The sequence below is a fragment of the Balaenoptera borealis genome, assembly GCF_965194805.1.
Source record: "Balaenoptera borealis genome assembly, chromosome: 19".
NCBI lineage: Eukaryota > Metazoa > Chordata > Mammalia > Artiodactyla > Balaenopteridae > Balaenoptera > Balaenoptera borealis.
The window spans coordinates 2,961,103-2,977,683 of record NC_138878.1 but is presented as its reverse complement, the minus strand read 5'-3'; positions in this window follow the sequence as shown (position 1 = coordinate 2,977,683).

Genomic DNA, 16,581 nt, shown 5'->3' with positions numbered 1-16,581 from the left:
ACCACCCACCTGCCTTTTCAGCATGAGCTCACCCACAAAGGGTCTCAATACTAAAACTTCACGAGGAAAACTAGTCGCACCATCATTGAGCATCGTGAGGATGAGGAGAACAAAGGAACGAGAAGCCCGGTGAGTCCTTTCCCTGTCTCTCTCTGATCTTTCGGCCGTGCCTGAGGTGCCCTGCTCTACGACACACCGGGGGGCAGGCACCAGGCAGTGCGTGGATGAGAAGAGCCAGCCAGGAAGTTACAGAGGTACACAGGCTGCTGGAGAAAGGAGGCATCTTCCTTGTCTGTGGATGCCTGGGGCCATTTTAATTTTTTCACTTTTTATGTATTTATTTGTTATTGATTCTTCAGTTCGGCTCTGGGGCAGAGGGCTGAGTTCATCACAGCCGCCAGTTTCTGGGCAACACTTTCCTCCCTGGCCTCAGGGCTCCCCTTGCCTGTTTTATTTCTCCAATGCCCTCCATCTGGGTCCCCACTTAGATCCCCTCTCCCCGCACGGGCAACTGTTCCAATGTGTCCCTGTGTCTGTGTGTGTCCTTGTGCAAGGTTTTGTGGGCAACAATTTGCATAAGTGGTCTTGTGTTAAACTTCTCACCATCTTTCTCTTTTCCCCCCTCAGCACAGTATGAAGACCCATCCATGGTGTTGGGTGGACTCAATCTGTGGACCCTAATTGGTGGCCCACACTCTGGCGGGCACCTCCCACGTACTGTCCAGTGTCCCAGTGACAAACTCCTGCATTCTCACAACCACAGACAACACCTGGACAGACATCTCTGTGCACGTCCTGTAGGGACTGGATATGTGAGGCTTCTGCAGGGTGCTTGCCCAGGATGGGACGTGGCTGGGCCCTGGGATACGTGAACACTTGACTCCTAACTCATCAGAGTTCTATGCTTCAACCATAAGGGGGAAAAATCATTAATTTAATAAATGCAAATATCCTATGATGCAAATGCTCTTAGGCCCCAAATTGCAGAAAAGTAACTTCAGCGTTAGACACAAGTACATTGTGGATTGTTACTCTGAGTGCACGTAACTTACAATGGGGTTTGGTCCTGATAAACGCATCCCAAGTTGAAAACATCGTAAATCATAAATGCATTTAATACACCTAATCTACCGAACATCACAGCTTAGCCTGGCCCACCTTAAACATGCTCAGGTGGGCAAAATCATGTAACACACAGCCTGTTTTATAATAGAGCGTTGACTGTCTCATGTAATTTATTGAATACCATACTGAAAGTGAAAGACAGAATGGTAGTAAGTGTATCGGTTGTTTCTCGTGATCTCAGGGCCGACGGGAAGCTGTGGTGGATGCCACGGCCCAGTACCACGAGAGAGGACCAGACCAAGTATCACTAGCCCAGGAGAAGCTCCAGATTCAAAGTACAGTTTCTACTGAACGTGTATCGCTCTCACACCGTCTTAAAGTGGAAAAATCCTAAGTTGAACGACTGTCAGTCGGTGACCATCTGTACTATTTTTGTTCTTTAAAACTTTTAGCTTTGGGCTTCCCTGGTGGCGCAGTGGTTAAGAATCCGCCTGCCAATGCAGGGGACACGGGTTCGAGCCCTGGTCCGGGAAGATCCCACATGCCGCGGAGCAACTAAGCCCGTGAGGCACAACTACTGAAGCCCACGCGCCTAGAGCCCGTGCTCCGCAACAAGAGAAGCCACGACAATGATAAGCCCGCACACCGCGATGAAGAGTAGCCCCCGCTCGCCACAACTAGAGAAAGCCCGCACACAGAAACGAAAACCCAACACAGCCAAAAATAAATAAATAAGTAAATAAATTTATTTTAAAAAACTTTTAGCTTTCTTTAAAAGCGTCTGAAATCAAACGTGCACACACTCTCGGTGTTAGCAAGTACAGAAGAAGATTCAGAAACACTCAGTGTGACCAGGGGCCGGCAGCATCGGTACCACCTGGAGCTTGTTAGAAACGCGGCGGAACTCAGGCCCCATCACAGACCTCTGGATCAAAGACTTCAGGGGATTCTTGGACAGGGTAAAGTTTGGGAACAAATGAAGATAAATCTGAGAGCTAGATAGAGGGAGTGAGGGAAAAAGAGGGTCGGCAGATGGATGTGAGAAGGATACAGAGAAGGAGAGAGACAGAGAAAGGTGAAATATTATTAGCTAGACTGACAGACAGACGAGCTGACACTGGTTTTGGCAAATTAGAACACAGAATCACGAGCTTGAAACTCCCTCCTGGGAGCTTTTAGGGATGTGTTTATTAAACGGTGAGAAGACCCCACCCCCCGCCAGGCCCCTCCTGAGGAGGGTGGCAGGGGGCACTCAGCAGATGAGACCAAGCTACCAGCTGTCTGCCTCAAAGAGATCTCAACTTTAAGTCATTTTACAAATGTCACATCCTGGGACCGTTTCCATAGAGAATAAGATCCCAGGATGAGACAAAGTTGAAACTCCTGGCCTGGTCCAATATCCCCTCATTTCACAGATGTGGAAACTGGAGCTCAGAGAGGTGAAGTGCCTCCCCCAAGGTCACACAGCTATTCAGTGGCAGAGCCAGGCTTAGTTCATCTTCAACGAGAGCCTCTTGAGTGACACACTCAGCCCTAAGTGTGGAAAAGAAGGGTCAGGAAGTGCTCACGGAGCCGTGGGGACAGCTCCACAGGGGTCTGCCTGATTCTCAGCAGCTTGGTTTCGCAGATGAAGCAGTGGCTCTCCCAAGGCCACAGGGGGAACCCGCTCAGCCCTCCCCACTCTGCTGCCCGGCTCCCCCCAGAAACGCAGAAAGCCAAACCTGCACACAGCTGGCGGCTTCGGTTTCCCGGACAAGTTCATTGTGACATTATAAGATGAAAAGCACAAACGCGGTCTGAGGGGACAGGCTGTTACCACGGTGCCATTCAGCGGGGTTTACGACTTTCCTGGAGCCTCTCGGCCGGGCGATGCCAGAGAGCGAGCCAGAAAAAGAAAATTCTTAGGTGACGTAAATGCAGTCAGGACACTCGCGAGTGGCATGCACTTTTCCTGCCCCGGGAAGGGGTGGGGTGCGGGGCCATCTGAGAGCCAAACAGAGAAGGAGAAGACGAAAAATCCCCTTGCCTGTGGATCCATTTCATCTCACAAGGTCCTCAGGCCGTGCACGCCCTTGCTTTTGAGCCGAATGCCTGTAACTTAATAAATGCTCTGGGTAGTTAGCAGATGGAGGACACCCATTAAATCATTACGGCTGAGATCACCAGAGAGGGCATTAGAGAGTCATGACATTAATTGCATTATTTTATTTCCAGATAAAAGTTATTTTGGTGGAGCCAGGCTTGCCAGAGAAGAGGTTGATAAGATCAGATGACGTCGTTAACCGCCAGATATCCTATTAGGGCTCCGATGACAGTCCCGGCTCCAATGGGCTGCAGGGATTTGTTTCAAGCCAGAGGAAGGGATCAAGATGCCGGAAGACTGGCCTGTGAACAAGGGTGACCAGCTGGGCCCGGTGTGCCTGGGACTGCCCTGGTTTCAGCATCCAGAGTGCATCCCAGGAACCTCCTTAAACCTTGGAGAAGCAAGTTGGGCTTTGTAGGCTCTGGGGGCATTAGGTAAAGTGGGTACCTTTCTGATGGTCTAGCCACAGTAATGGCTTTCACTAGAAAGAAAGAAACACCTTGTGCTCTTTTCTCCCCAAGAGAGGGATTCTTGGCTCCTTAGTAAACATAGAAGTTGGACTCAGTGCCCAGCCTTGGGTCTCTCTCGGCAGCCACCCCCAAACCTACTTGTTAGGCCAAAGGAAAGGGGAGGAGAGAGAGAGGAGAGAGTTGGAGAGGGAGAGGGAGGGGGAGAGGGAGAGAGAGGAGAGAGAGAGAGAGAAGGAAATTAGCTGTTCCCTGGAGAAGTCCGTCTTATTTAGATGCATTTCTAAGGATCAGTCTCTAAGAGAAGGTGTCCATAGGAATTTCGCCCACCAGCCATGACACAGGCCCTGTTATTAGGGGGATGGACATCTATCTCCAGGGCAAAGTCATCCCCTCTTTCCTTCTCTGTGTTTGTACAGCTCCAGCCAGAATCAGCCAGAATCGGTAGCCCCTTGACTGAAAACACTTGGCCATTAAGAGGCTGCAGCCCAGGCGAGACAGAAACCGAGAGGGTGTTGCTGGCGGGGACGGCCCCGCCGGGTGAGGACCCGCTGCCTCCGTCCCCTCGTCCATAAACGGTTCCTGCCTTGCTCCACATGGCGGCATGGGGACGATGGGATATGGAGGGAAGTTCAAGAGGGTTTGGACGATGGTGTAGCTCGTTTGAAACGTAAGAGGTGACATGTGAGGAGGCCCCGTGTCCCGGATTTTAATGGGCAACACGTGGTTTGGTGGGTCCCAACTTTGGGCTGCAGAGAATGTAGCTGATGGCCCACAAGGACTTAAGCAGTTGTGATTACTGAGATGGGGCTGACTTAAGAAGACCTGATACTCTCTAAACTTAAAGACCCGGTTCATCAATTTTATACTATTAACAGCATCACAGGGACTATCTTTCTACTTTAGACAACTCTGGATCTAGCATCCTGCTAGGTCAATAACAGAAGTTAATTCTCTTTCCTCTCTCTGTCCTTCTCTCCCTCGTAAAGCATCTCACAAGCAGTCATGGGGTACCAGTCATAATGTTGAGGATGGTGATTTAAATATACGAGTGCCTACTATTTGCCAACCAAGCCTAAGTTGTTCAGGTGCATCCTCTCATCTCAACTGCACACCTGTTTTATAGTGTTTTTATCTCATTGTTGTAAAGTATATATAACCTAAAATTTGCCACTTTAGCCATTTCTAAGCGTACAGTTCAGGGCCATTAAGCACATTCACATGGCTGTGCAGCCATCACCACCCTCCATCTCCAGAAATTCTTCATCTTCCCAAACTGACTCTCTGTCCCCATTTAACACTGACTCCCCATCCTCACCACCCCTCCCCCCAGCCCCTGGCACCCGCTGTCCTACCTTCTGTCTCTATGAATCTGGCTCCTCTAGGGACCTCGTGTAAGTGGACTCGTACAATATTTGTCCTTTTGTGACTGGCTTGTTTCGCTCGGCATAACGTCCTCAAGGTTCATCTGTGTTGTAGCGGGTGTCAGAATTTCCTCCCTTTTTAAGACTGAATAATATTCCCTGTATGGATGGACCACATTTTGCTTATCTGTTCCCCTGTTGATGGACAGCTTCATTGCTTCTCCTCACATGCTACCCCGAGAGGTTTAACATTTTTAAGAAAACATTTTTGCTTTCTGCAGGTTTTTTTTGTCGTGGTGGTGGTTGCTATTTTGCCCTGAACATGTGCGAGGCCACCCCTCCTGGGACTCCAGGCTGATTTCTGACAACTGTGTGCCCTGTTTTCGCAGAAGAACCGAGATTTCTGGGGTTCGAGGCCAAGAGGTTTTGAGGCTTTTCTGAGGCTGAGGAGGGAGGGAGGCGCCGTCTTGATCCCATTCTCCCCAGCCGACCTGGAAGCTCAGAGTTCCACAACCACCCCACCCCTGCCCCAGCAGTCAAGGAAAATGCTGGAATCCAGCCCTCATGGGTCCCAGCTGGATTCTTCCTGTAGGAGTTCAACAGATCCCAAATCCTGATCTCTTGGACCCGGAAGGAACCGTCTGTTTTGCAGACGCTCTTATCCACCAGATACGCCCCCAGGGAAACTCTTCTCCTCCTGCCGTTCGTGCTGGGAATGCTTTGATGGCCTTTGCTCTCTGCTTGACCATTCCCAGATTGTGGGCGTTTGGAAGTTTCTCCAAAGATTTTCATTCATACGGGATCAGGAGAAGCCCGTCAAAAGCCAGGAATGAGCTCTCCCTCTGGCCTGCTCCTGGGAGCTGACGTTCGTTACACCCCTCCTCCTCAGCATAAACAGAGCTGATCACTTTATACCCTTTGTATATTGTTTCTTAATATGAATGGAGTGAAACCGCTAACCGGTAGTCATTCAAATTATTGCCTAACGTAAACTGACAACTCGCATTGAAGTGTTTAGCTTCAGAAACTGTGAAAATGGTCACAGCTTAGTAATTAACTCACATTTACTTAACCCCGACATTCAGTTTGCTATTATTATTATTTTTAATCAAGGAAATGAGGTTCGTTCTGCTGGATCCGGGTTTGATCTGATCTGCGGCCATTTATTTTCGGCTGACCCGACCCGTGCCCCCAGCCTCCAACACCCCCCAGTCGGCCTCCCCAGGACAAATGTGAAATCAGCGCCACGGGCTCCGACACAGACTGCATCCCCTCCACTGGGCTCTGAAGCCTTGGTGGGCAGGGCTCGGGCCGAGATCGGGGCATGCTTTCAAAAGAAACAGAGAGCTTTTACCTTTTTGCCAGCAATACTGTAGGCAACATTTGTTTTCTATTTTCTTTCTTTTTTTTTTTTCATTAAATCACTTTTATAAACTCCTCAAAAGTTTCAGTTTATTCAGTGACAATTAGTTTATGGCATTTCTGAAGTGGATTTAGATTCGAGTGATAAAATTACAAGCCAAAATTGCAACCATCATGGAAAATCCTGGTTCATGTTTGGCCTTTGAGACCACAACTGAAAGATTACGGGTTAATGCCAAGGAGCAGGAAGGAGTAGCAATCAGAACGTTCCTGTCCGCAAGCAGCCGGGTCCCAGCCTCTGCCCTTCGGGCTGCGGCGCCCTGGGCGGCAGGCCGGCGCGGGGGAGCGGATCTGGCCCGGCCGGCAGGTGGAAGGAGGGCAGATTTGCCTGCTGTCGCCCTGAAACTTGGTCTTTCTTCTTCCAGCCCCAGAGCCAGCACTTTCCTGAATTCCAGCCTGGCTGATTGCCTCTCAGTTTCTTGGTGTTTAGCGGACACCTTCCTGAGCCACTTCCTGATAGCAGCTGGGCGCCTTCTGAACAGTCTGCAGTGGGTTTCTGGAACAATCTAAACTCGTAATGGCAGTTCCAGGGGCAGGGCTGACTGTCAACTCGCACAGGAAGTGCAACGCGGGGCCAGCTCGCCCGCTGTAAAGTCTTTTTCCTTTGCGTGGTTTCGACACCAACAATCTCCCCTTCCAGGTCCCGTTATCCACAGGGAGGACAGGCCTGTGACAGGAACCAAGCTGTACTGAGCATTGGCCCCGTCCTCCTGGTATGGGGGACCCAGCTGTGGACTGGAGAGGCCAGGTCCTCGCCCTTGCTGGTGGGAGACAGATAATAACAGAGAAAACAAAATAGAGTCCAGAGCATTCCGAGTGGTAATTACGGCCATGAGGAAGATGAACAGTGACGTGATGGAGAGCACTCGCTGGGGGACGGGGTAGGGTGGGGACAAGAGAGCCAGAGGGTAGCAACCGAGCTGAGACGGAGGGATGAGGAGGAGCTGAGAGGGAGCACTCCAGGCAGAGGGGCCGGCATGTGCAAAGGCCCTGGGGTTGGACAGTCCTTGGAGGTGTCCAAGGTACAGAAAGGACGATCAGCTGGGTGAGCTCCTCTGTGAACCAGGCCTGCAGGAGGGTTTAGCTCCGGCGCAGTTGCAGAAAGCTGCCCCGTCCTCCCGTCCTGGCCCCGTCCTCCCACTGCTCCGTCTCCTCCTCCCTGTGTCTCTCCCACGTGGAGGCCCCTGGCAGTCTGCCCTCTTCCTCTTCTCTTCTCATTTCACAAGCCCTCCCAGAAGACCCCACTCCTCTCCACCTTCAACCACCTCTGGCAGGGGCAGGGGAGCACGAGAAACATAACACTGTGACTCAAGAATCCTGAACCTGAGTACAGGCTGGGAGCCAGCCCTTCGCTGGATGGGCTGCTTGCACAGTCAACGAGAGCTGCAGGGGTCAAGTGGCCGTGTGGCCCTCGCCGGTCCACCGAGAGGACGCCCTCACTCCCTCTGTTCCCAGGGCACCCACACACCCAGCAGGAGCTGGAGAGCCTAATAATTTCAAAAAGGGTGCAAGTATCACACGTTCAAATGTGAAAAGTCTAAACGTGCAAAAAAAATCCCCCAAAGAATCCAAACAACCACAGTTCACATTTCGGTATGTGTCCTACCAAATACAGATCTTGTTCTCTCTCTTTTCCCTAGATAGATAGGTGGATAGATAGATAGATAGATAGTTGGATAGATAGATAGATACGTAGATAGATAGATATAGACAGGCATAGAAAGATGATACAGATTGACAAGAGACAGATACACAGATACACGTATAGATGGATGGATATACACCTAACATAGAAACGTACACACATGGGCGTATACCCACATACAAATAGATACACATAAAAAATGGTATAGGGCTTCCCTGGTGGCGCAGTGGTTGAGAATCTGCCTGCCAATGCAGGGAACACGGGTTCGAGCCCTGGTCTGGGAAGATCCCACATGCCGCGGAGCAACTGGGCCCGTGAGCCACAACTACTGAGCCTGCACATCTGGAGCCTGTGCTCCGCAACAAGAGAGGCCACGGAGGTGAGAGGCCCGCGCATCGCAATGAAGAGTGGCCCCCGCTCGCCACAACTAGAGAAAGCCCTCGCACAGAAACGAAGACCCAACACAGCCAAAAATAAATAAATAAACAAAAATGGTTTACTGAAGATAAAATTATATATAAAAAAAAAAGGTATAAAAATGGAATCCTACTGTTTTACAACCTACTTGGTTAACTTAATACTAATTTGATGCCATGAACCGTGTCATTAGTTTTTTTTCCTATAGCATCATTTGTGTATTTTTACTAATTTTTACATTAGAAGGCCAACACATACGAACAAACAATGCAGAGGTGAGTCACAACAGAGAGACCCGTCTCCGTAGCTGTGCCCAGCTTGCTAAACAGCCTGTGTGGACTCTCTATTCAGGTGGAAGCACACCCATGCATTATGTATTTGAACAGAAAGAGCATCACACCACATATATTTGTCCTGCGACTTCCCTTTTCCCTAGCCGCATCCCGCATGGACCTCCATTCTGTCTTCTGTGCAGATCCCCTGACCTTTCCAGTGGCTCCGAATCGGCTGCCACTGGAACTGCCAGGTTTCTTAAGCGCTTACCTCTCCACCCCCGGCTGCCCCTGGGAGCCCTGGGCCCCTCTGTCTGAGCCGGCCTCTTCTGGGTCACGCTTGTCCATGCACAGGGCAGCGGTGCTGTAGGGATCCCCCAAAGCAGCCCTTGACGGTGAGGGAGAGGGATTTGGGGGATGGATACTCCAGCTCCCGAGGGAGAGCTCTGGGGCTGGCGTGGCCAGCAGTGTCTTGTAGGGGCCGTGCATGGTGCCCCAGGGGCCTGTGGTGGTCCCCTTCTCCTTAACGCTCCTTTCACTGGCCTGTCTCCCTTGTCCATTTCATTTCTCCTGCCCCGCTTCCCTGGCTCCCACTGCTGTTCCCCATACTGTTTATGTCCCACATGAACTCCTTGTCCTCAAATCCTTCCAGCAAGTACGCTTCTGGGGAACCTAAGTCCAGACAGCCCCGTGGCTGGGACCCAGTGGCCCCCGCAGGGGATGTTAGGTTGTCCTAGTCTGCCATTTTCCTTTGTTAAAGGAAAGGAAAGAGTTGAGAGTTGTTAGTTAAGAGTTGAACCAAGAACTTAGTGGTTTGCTAAGATTCTGTCTATAACTGGGGCCAGCATTCTAGTGCTTCTGGGCCAGATCCGGCCTCCACCTGCCACCCTCGGGGATGCAGGAATCAGAGGACCCGTGCCTCAACACAACAGAGTCAGAATGGCATCTGTCCTGCCAGGAAGGCAAACTCAATGACTTAAAGCATGGCCAGTTAAAGAGCAAAGAGGGGTGAGACCAAACAAAGCAAGATAGGTCCAGCCTCCTAAAAACCAGAGGCGGGACCACCAGCGGGCAAGGAGAGGACAGGCCAGAACAGACGCAGGGCTCTGCTTGCATTGTGGTCAGGACCCTGGGCACATAGTGTGATCACTGGCACAGAGGCGGGTAGCAGAGGTCAGGAGCCTTGATGAGGCAGCCGGTCATTTATACAGTCACCAAAGATTTCCCGGGGGCTTCCAGCCCTAGTGGGAGAAAGAGGAGTCCTGTTCCCTGTTCTCAAGGAGCACACAGTCCTGAGGGACAGCAGGCCAGGGGCCAGTGACCAAGGGAGCCCAGGAGAGCCCTGCTCACCTCTCCTCCTCCCAGTCTCTACCTTGACCATGACTCCATCCCTAACTTCTAAATGATCAGCCTGGCACACTCTCTGCCAGGGAACTAGGGAGCCATTGAAGTTTACTATGATGAAAGGGGTGCTTGAGGTTGCAGGAGTTGGCAACCAGGATGGTTGGGGTGGGAGATGGCAGGGAACCACCATAGAACTCATCTGGGGAAGAGTCCCATCATGTTACAGAAAACTCCTCAAGCCCTGGCTCAAGAAAACAGGCAGAAATATCTTCCCCTACCTAGCTGCATAAAATGCCAAGCATCTCAATGCCTAAGACAACTTTCCACTGAAAAGCAAGCTGGCCTTTAATGACGTGGGGAAAACTGCTCACGGTATTGTGTTATATCAAGATCACGTTACATTATCACGTCACAACTTCTCTTCACAGACGTTAATTGCGTGCCCGCTGTGTGCAACTGGGGACACTGGATAAGGCAAAGTCCCACCCTCACGGAGCTCACAGTCTGGGGGAGAGACCAGACGAGCACCCAGGCACACACAAGGCGGGCAGTCAAGGGAAGTATGAGGACAGGGGCTGTGGGCACACCACAGAGCAGCAGCGTCCAAGCAGAGCATGTCCTGAGAGATGCACGGAGTTACTCGGCCAAAGAAGAGGGAGAGCCGTGCTCCAGGCAGAACGGACAGTGTGTGCAAAGGTCCTGAGGACACAGAGAAGACGGGAAGTGCTTTCTGGAATGAGCAGGAATGGAAATGCTTGGGGAGGGGGTGCCAAGTCTTAAGAGGCAACCAGCCTATGTGATATGTATGCAGTGAGATCTCGTTTCGTAAACCCACAGACATAGTCATGTACACCCAGGACAAAACAGCAGAAGAAAAGATCCCGAAAGGTTCCCAGAGACGGTCTCTGGGCGGCAAAACTACAGACGACTATCTTCTTCATGCTTCTCTGTATTAGGCAAAATTTCTATGATGAACACTGTAGCAGTTATCTGTGGCTCACAAAATGCTGCGTAACAAACAACCACAAATCTCAGGGAGTGTGCAATGAGAGGCATTTATGTAGCTCACAGTCTCGGGGTTGGTTGAGAGCTGGCTGGCCCAGGATGAGCTCAGCTGGGGCAGCTCTGCTCCAGTGTCCCCATCCTCCTCCTGGGATGGGAGTAGCCTGGGCACTTGGCCCTCATGGTGATGGCAGAGGAACAAGAGAACATGCACGGTCCCTTAAGGCTCAGAACTGGCATACTATCACCTCTGCTTCATTCTACTGACCAAAGAAAGTCACATGGATGAACTCAGAGTTAAAAGGAGGGGAAATGTATTCTGTCCCTTTGGTGCAGGGGAACTGCGGTGTATCGTGACAAAAGCCATGGATGCAGGGAGCGGTGAAGATTGGAGGCAACTGTGTGATTGATATACTGAGCCTTGGGGGAGGGGAGGAGGAGAAGGAGCAGGGGTGGGTGGGGAGAGGAGGGGGGAGGAACGGGGGGGGAGAGGAGGGGGGAGGAGGGGGGAGGGGAGAGGGGGAGGGGAGAGGGGGAGGGGAGGAGGGGAGGGGAGGAAAGAGAGGAGGCGGAGGAAGGGGAGGAGGGGGAGGGGGATGACGGGAGGGGGAGTGGAGGAGGACGGGGAGGGGAAGGGGAGGGGGAGGGGGAGGGGAAGGGGAGGGGGAGGGGGAGGGGAAGGGGAGGGGGAGGGGGAGGGGGAGGGGATGGATGGTTGAAAAATGGCGTTGAACCAGATGTTTTCACCAGCCAGGACTAAGAAAGACAATCCAGACCCCAATCTTGAGAGTTCAAGAGTGATGGGAGGAGAGGGCAGAGGGTAAACCAAAACCCAGGGAGAAACGGATGGCACTGATGCCTCAATTTACCTGCCTCTGAAATGGGGATGGAAGAGTCTCGAAGTTAATCTTTACAGAGCTCTCAGAATAGCGCCTGGCACCTAACAAGCACTACAGAGGTTGTTTTTAAACATAAACATGAAAGGAACTGGACACCATGCCTGTCCAGTCCCTCAGTTCTGACCTGGCCTGTCTGTAAAGGAGTTGTAACTCCCACCCGGCCGACAGCTCTCCTCACAGCTTTTACCTAGCATCTTGCACACGGCTTTTCTTCTTCCGCAAAATAAATATATCACTTCCCTCCGGCAAAAGAGAAATAAAAGCAGTTCCTTAATGCATAAGAAGAAAGTATGGAAGAAATTCCAGTTTGATGGTCTACAGGTATGTTTGTTTGGACTGGCGCATATAAATCAGTGCCTGGCTTACATCAGATTATCACAGCGGAGTGGGCTCTGGGCTGATTGCGTCTTTACAATCTGTTTACGAGGAGGGCTGAAGTGAAGTGTTCTGGAAGGGGTTGCCGCATAAGCCTTTAAAAGTTTTCGTAATTGCCCAGCCCAGACCGTTCTGCACTGGAAAATGCATCCTCATGGGAGCTACGTGGTCTAGGCAACCAGAGAATCCCTCCTGCTTCCCAGCAACCCCTGAGCCCTGAGTGCCAGCCCAGCACTGCCCAGGGATGGTCCTGGGAACATTTCAGGACCTTTTCTTCTGCTGTTTTGTCCTGAGCATATATGACTGCGTCTGTGAGTTTACAAAATGAGATCTCACTGCATATGTATCTTATGTACCCAGGGTACCTCTTTGGTCTTAGCCGCCCCCCTCTCCAAGCATTTCTGTCTGGAAAGCGCTTCTTGTCTTCCCTGCGTCCTCAGGATCTTTGCATGTGCTGTCCCTTCTGCCTGGAACACGACTCACCTCTTCTTTAGCTGAGCTAACTCCTTCCATCTCACAGGCTGAAGTTGCCTTCCCTGACTCTCTAGTCTGGCAGGAGTGCTGGTATATGGGCTGAACTGCGTCCCCCCCTGCCAAATTCCTGCACTGAAGTCCTAACCCCCAGCACCTCAGAATGTGACCTTGTTTGGAAGTAGGGTTGTTGCAGATAGAATTAGTTAGGCTAAGATGAGGTCGTACTAAAGTAAAATGGGACCCTAATCCAATATGACTGGTGTCCTTATAAAGAGGGGAAATTTGGACACAGACACACACACAGGGACACACCATGTGAGGGTGAAGGCAGAGATCAGGGTGATGCTTCTACAAGCCAAAGAACGGCAAAGATGTCAGCAAACCACCCAGAGCTGGGGGAGAGGCCTGGAACGGACTGTTCCTCCTGGCCTCTGAAGGCACCAGCCCTGCGGGCGCCCTGATCTCAGACTTCTGGCCTCTGACCATGGGAGAATAAAGCTCAGTTTGTGGTACCTTGTTAAGGAAGCTAGTGAATTGGCCAGGGCCCTCCTTGCTGCCCTCTCTTGCTCCCCTATGCCGCTCGGAGAGGCCCTCAGTGGACGGTCACCGGCCTCAGCTCTGGAGTGGGGATCAGAGAAGGTGGCTGACAGAGACGGGGGGAGGGGGGCGGGAAACAAAACAGGCCATGCTGTGGGGTCCGTGTGTGGGAGGGGAGCTGCAAGTGTTCCCCTGGGTGTGTCCACGTGCACACCCGGAGTGCTTTCCAAAGACTGTTTACCACGTACAGCAGGGGTCTCAAGCTCCAATCTCTCTGGGGGCCAGGCAAGGAACCTCACTGGGGCAAATATTTCCTCTTACAGGAATACGTATTAAACTGGGGGGAAGGGACTAATGAGGATGGCCGTTCGTAAATGTGCACATACGCTGTCTTCAAAGACTTCTATTATCCGGAACAGAGTCAGACGTCCAGGGGCCAAGGGTGTCCGTGGGGAATGGGAGGGAACAGACCACGGCTCCAGAGAAAGCCCAGAGTTGAAGGAAGTGCGATTGTTCGGAGGGACAGTTTGCTCAAAGAAAGACCGTTTTCCTACAGTGAGGTCTTCAGAGGGGTAGCGGGTGTGGGCGCCCTGATCCCCAGGTGACGTGGAGCTAAATCACATTGGCTGACAAGGCACTGTCCCCTTGTCCTTGCACGGCCTGGCCTTCTGACTGCAGGAAGCCTCAGGTGGGTGCCCATCGTCTTAACACCTAATACCGAATGCCAACGAGAGAGCAGAGCTGGGATCCAGAGGGCTTCCCTATCCAGCTCGGACGGCATGTGCTTCTTGCCAGGTTCACTTTTGAGAGGCATGGGCCCACCTGTGGCAGGTGCTCTTGGTGGGCTGTTTGCCAATTTATTTACAGGTTCTTTTAAAAAAGTAAATCTATTTCTGTGCAGCCGCTGTGGGGAACAGTACGGAGGGCTCTCAAAAAACTAAAAATAGGGCTACCACATGACCCAGCAATCCCACTCCTGCACAGATCCGAGAAAAACAAAAACACTAAGTCAAAAAGACACATGCATTCCAGCGTTCATAGCAGCACTATTTACAAGAGCCGAGACATGGAAGCAGCCTAAGTGTCCATCAACAAAAGAAAGGACAAGAGGATGTGGTACATATATACACAATGGAATATGACTCAGCCATAAAAGAGAATGAAATAATGCCATCTGCAACAACATGGATGGACTCGGAGGGCGTTTTGCTCAGTGAGATAAGTCAGACAGAGAAAGACAAATACTGTATGATCTCACTTACACGTGGAATCTAAAAAATACAGCAAACTAGTGAATAAAACACAAAAGAAGCAGACTCACAGATCTAGAAAACAAACTAGAGGTTACCAGCGCGGGGCCGTGGGGGGGCAATGTAAGGTTGGGGAGGGGGAGGTACAAACTACTGGGTGTCAGACAGGCTCAAGGAGGCGTCGCACAACACAGGGAACAGAGCCAATATTTTGTAATAACTGGAAATGGAGTGTAACCTTTAAAAATTGTATAAAACAATAAACAATAAAAATTTAAGACATAAAATTACAATTAAAAATAAAGTAAATTATTTCAGCAAAAGGTGAATGGATTTAAACAAAACATATTGGTAGAGATACTACAGACCAAGAATTGTGAAAGGATATGCAGGGTCTGGGGTCTGGGAAGCACTGGTGTGGGGCGACAAGCATAGACCAGGGGTCAGATGGAGGGGGCCCTGGCACACATTTTCTGGATAAGGACACTTAAGCACAGAGAGGCAAAGTAATTGGCCCTCCTGTGAGCTATGGAGGGAAGGGCTGACCCCCCCCCCAGGTCTGAGCGTCCACCTCTCCACCACCCACGCCCATAGCTGCCTATCGAGTTGCACCTCCTGACAGCACCGTCCCATGAAGAACCCCAAACTGAAATCAGAGAGGGCCCGGTTTCCATGAAGGGAGAGCTCTGGAAAAGCTACTCTTACTGTTTTGGTTTGGTTTTTTTAGATGCCATTGATTTTCTGGCCACAAAAATGGTGTCACAGCATGCATAAGAGATGCTCTGGGGTTTCCTGAAGACACAGAGTTTTAGAAATACCTCTTCTGCAGATGGCAACACAGTTTGGGCCAGTGAGTTGCAAGCAGATTCCCAGTAGATTCAGAGAGAGTCTATTTGACCTTCACTTTCCCCCTTCTTTCTGCTGGGAACATAGATGCAATGGTGGGGAGAGGGCAATCATCTTGATGCCATGAGGCAACAATAAAAGAATATCCAAGAACATTGACAAGATCTCACCTCCGACAGTCTTGGATTGAACGGTGCTATCTGCTGCTACCTTGGGAATTCTCAACACTTGAGAAAAATAATATACCAAGTGTATTTAAGCCACCATTTGGGGATTTCTGTTTGAAGCACCAAATGCAATTCCTAAATGATACGCTCCATCAGGGGAGTTCCTGATGGCCAGCTCTCCAGGACAGACCCTGTTTGGGGCTTTTGCTGTGCCCAGAGAAACCCACTTTCAGAAATGTTCTTCCTTCTCTAATCAGATAAAGAATGTTCCAGCTTCCTAGGGACCCACAGGCTCTTGGACTGATTCCATGTTCCTCTCTGTCATCAGCATGCTCCAAACCCTGCCCGGAGAGGTCTGAAATGACAGTCTTTAACTTACCACTTTGGTGAGGAAACATTCCCTGTCAACCACATCTAATCTCAGCAGGAGTACAAAACCTGGCATCCAATGTGGGCTGTGTACTCAGCGTAAAGAAAAAGAATTACAGGACAAAGAATCTGCCTCTTGCTCCACCCCTAGAATCAAAAATTAGCCCTTAATCAGATTATTATGCTAAGTATGCAGCAAGAGGGGGCTGGCCAAGTGAATGATGGTATATCCATGCAACGGAACCCTAGCCCCTTAAAATGAGGCCATCGAATATGCAATGCATGCAAAAAGGCTTGCAATGTACTGAGTAGGGGGGGGAAAGGGCTGCCAACAGCCATGTGGGTGCCCACAACATGCAGGGCAGGGGACTGGGAGTTGCACCCAGAGCGTAGCAGCAATCGTCCTGAAGCAGCGGGGTTAGAAGTGATACCTCCTTCTTACTGTTTGTCTCCACATTTTCTTGCCTCCATAAAAGAAGAAATGAGGGCGGTTAGGAAGCCCCTCTGCATCTCACTCAGCGGATCTGATTTCAGCTGTAAAGGGGTCAGCTGAGTCCTGGCAAATTTCATTTTCCACTATTAT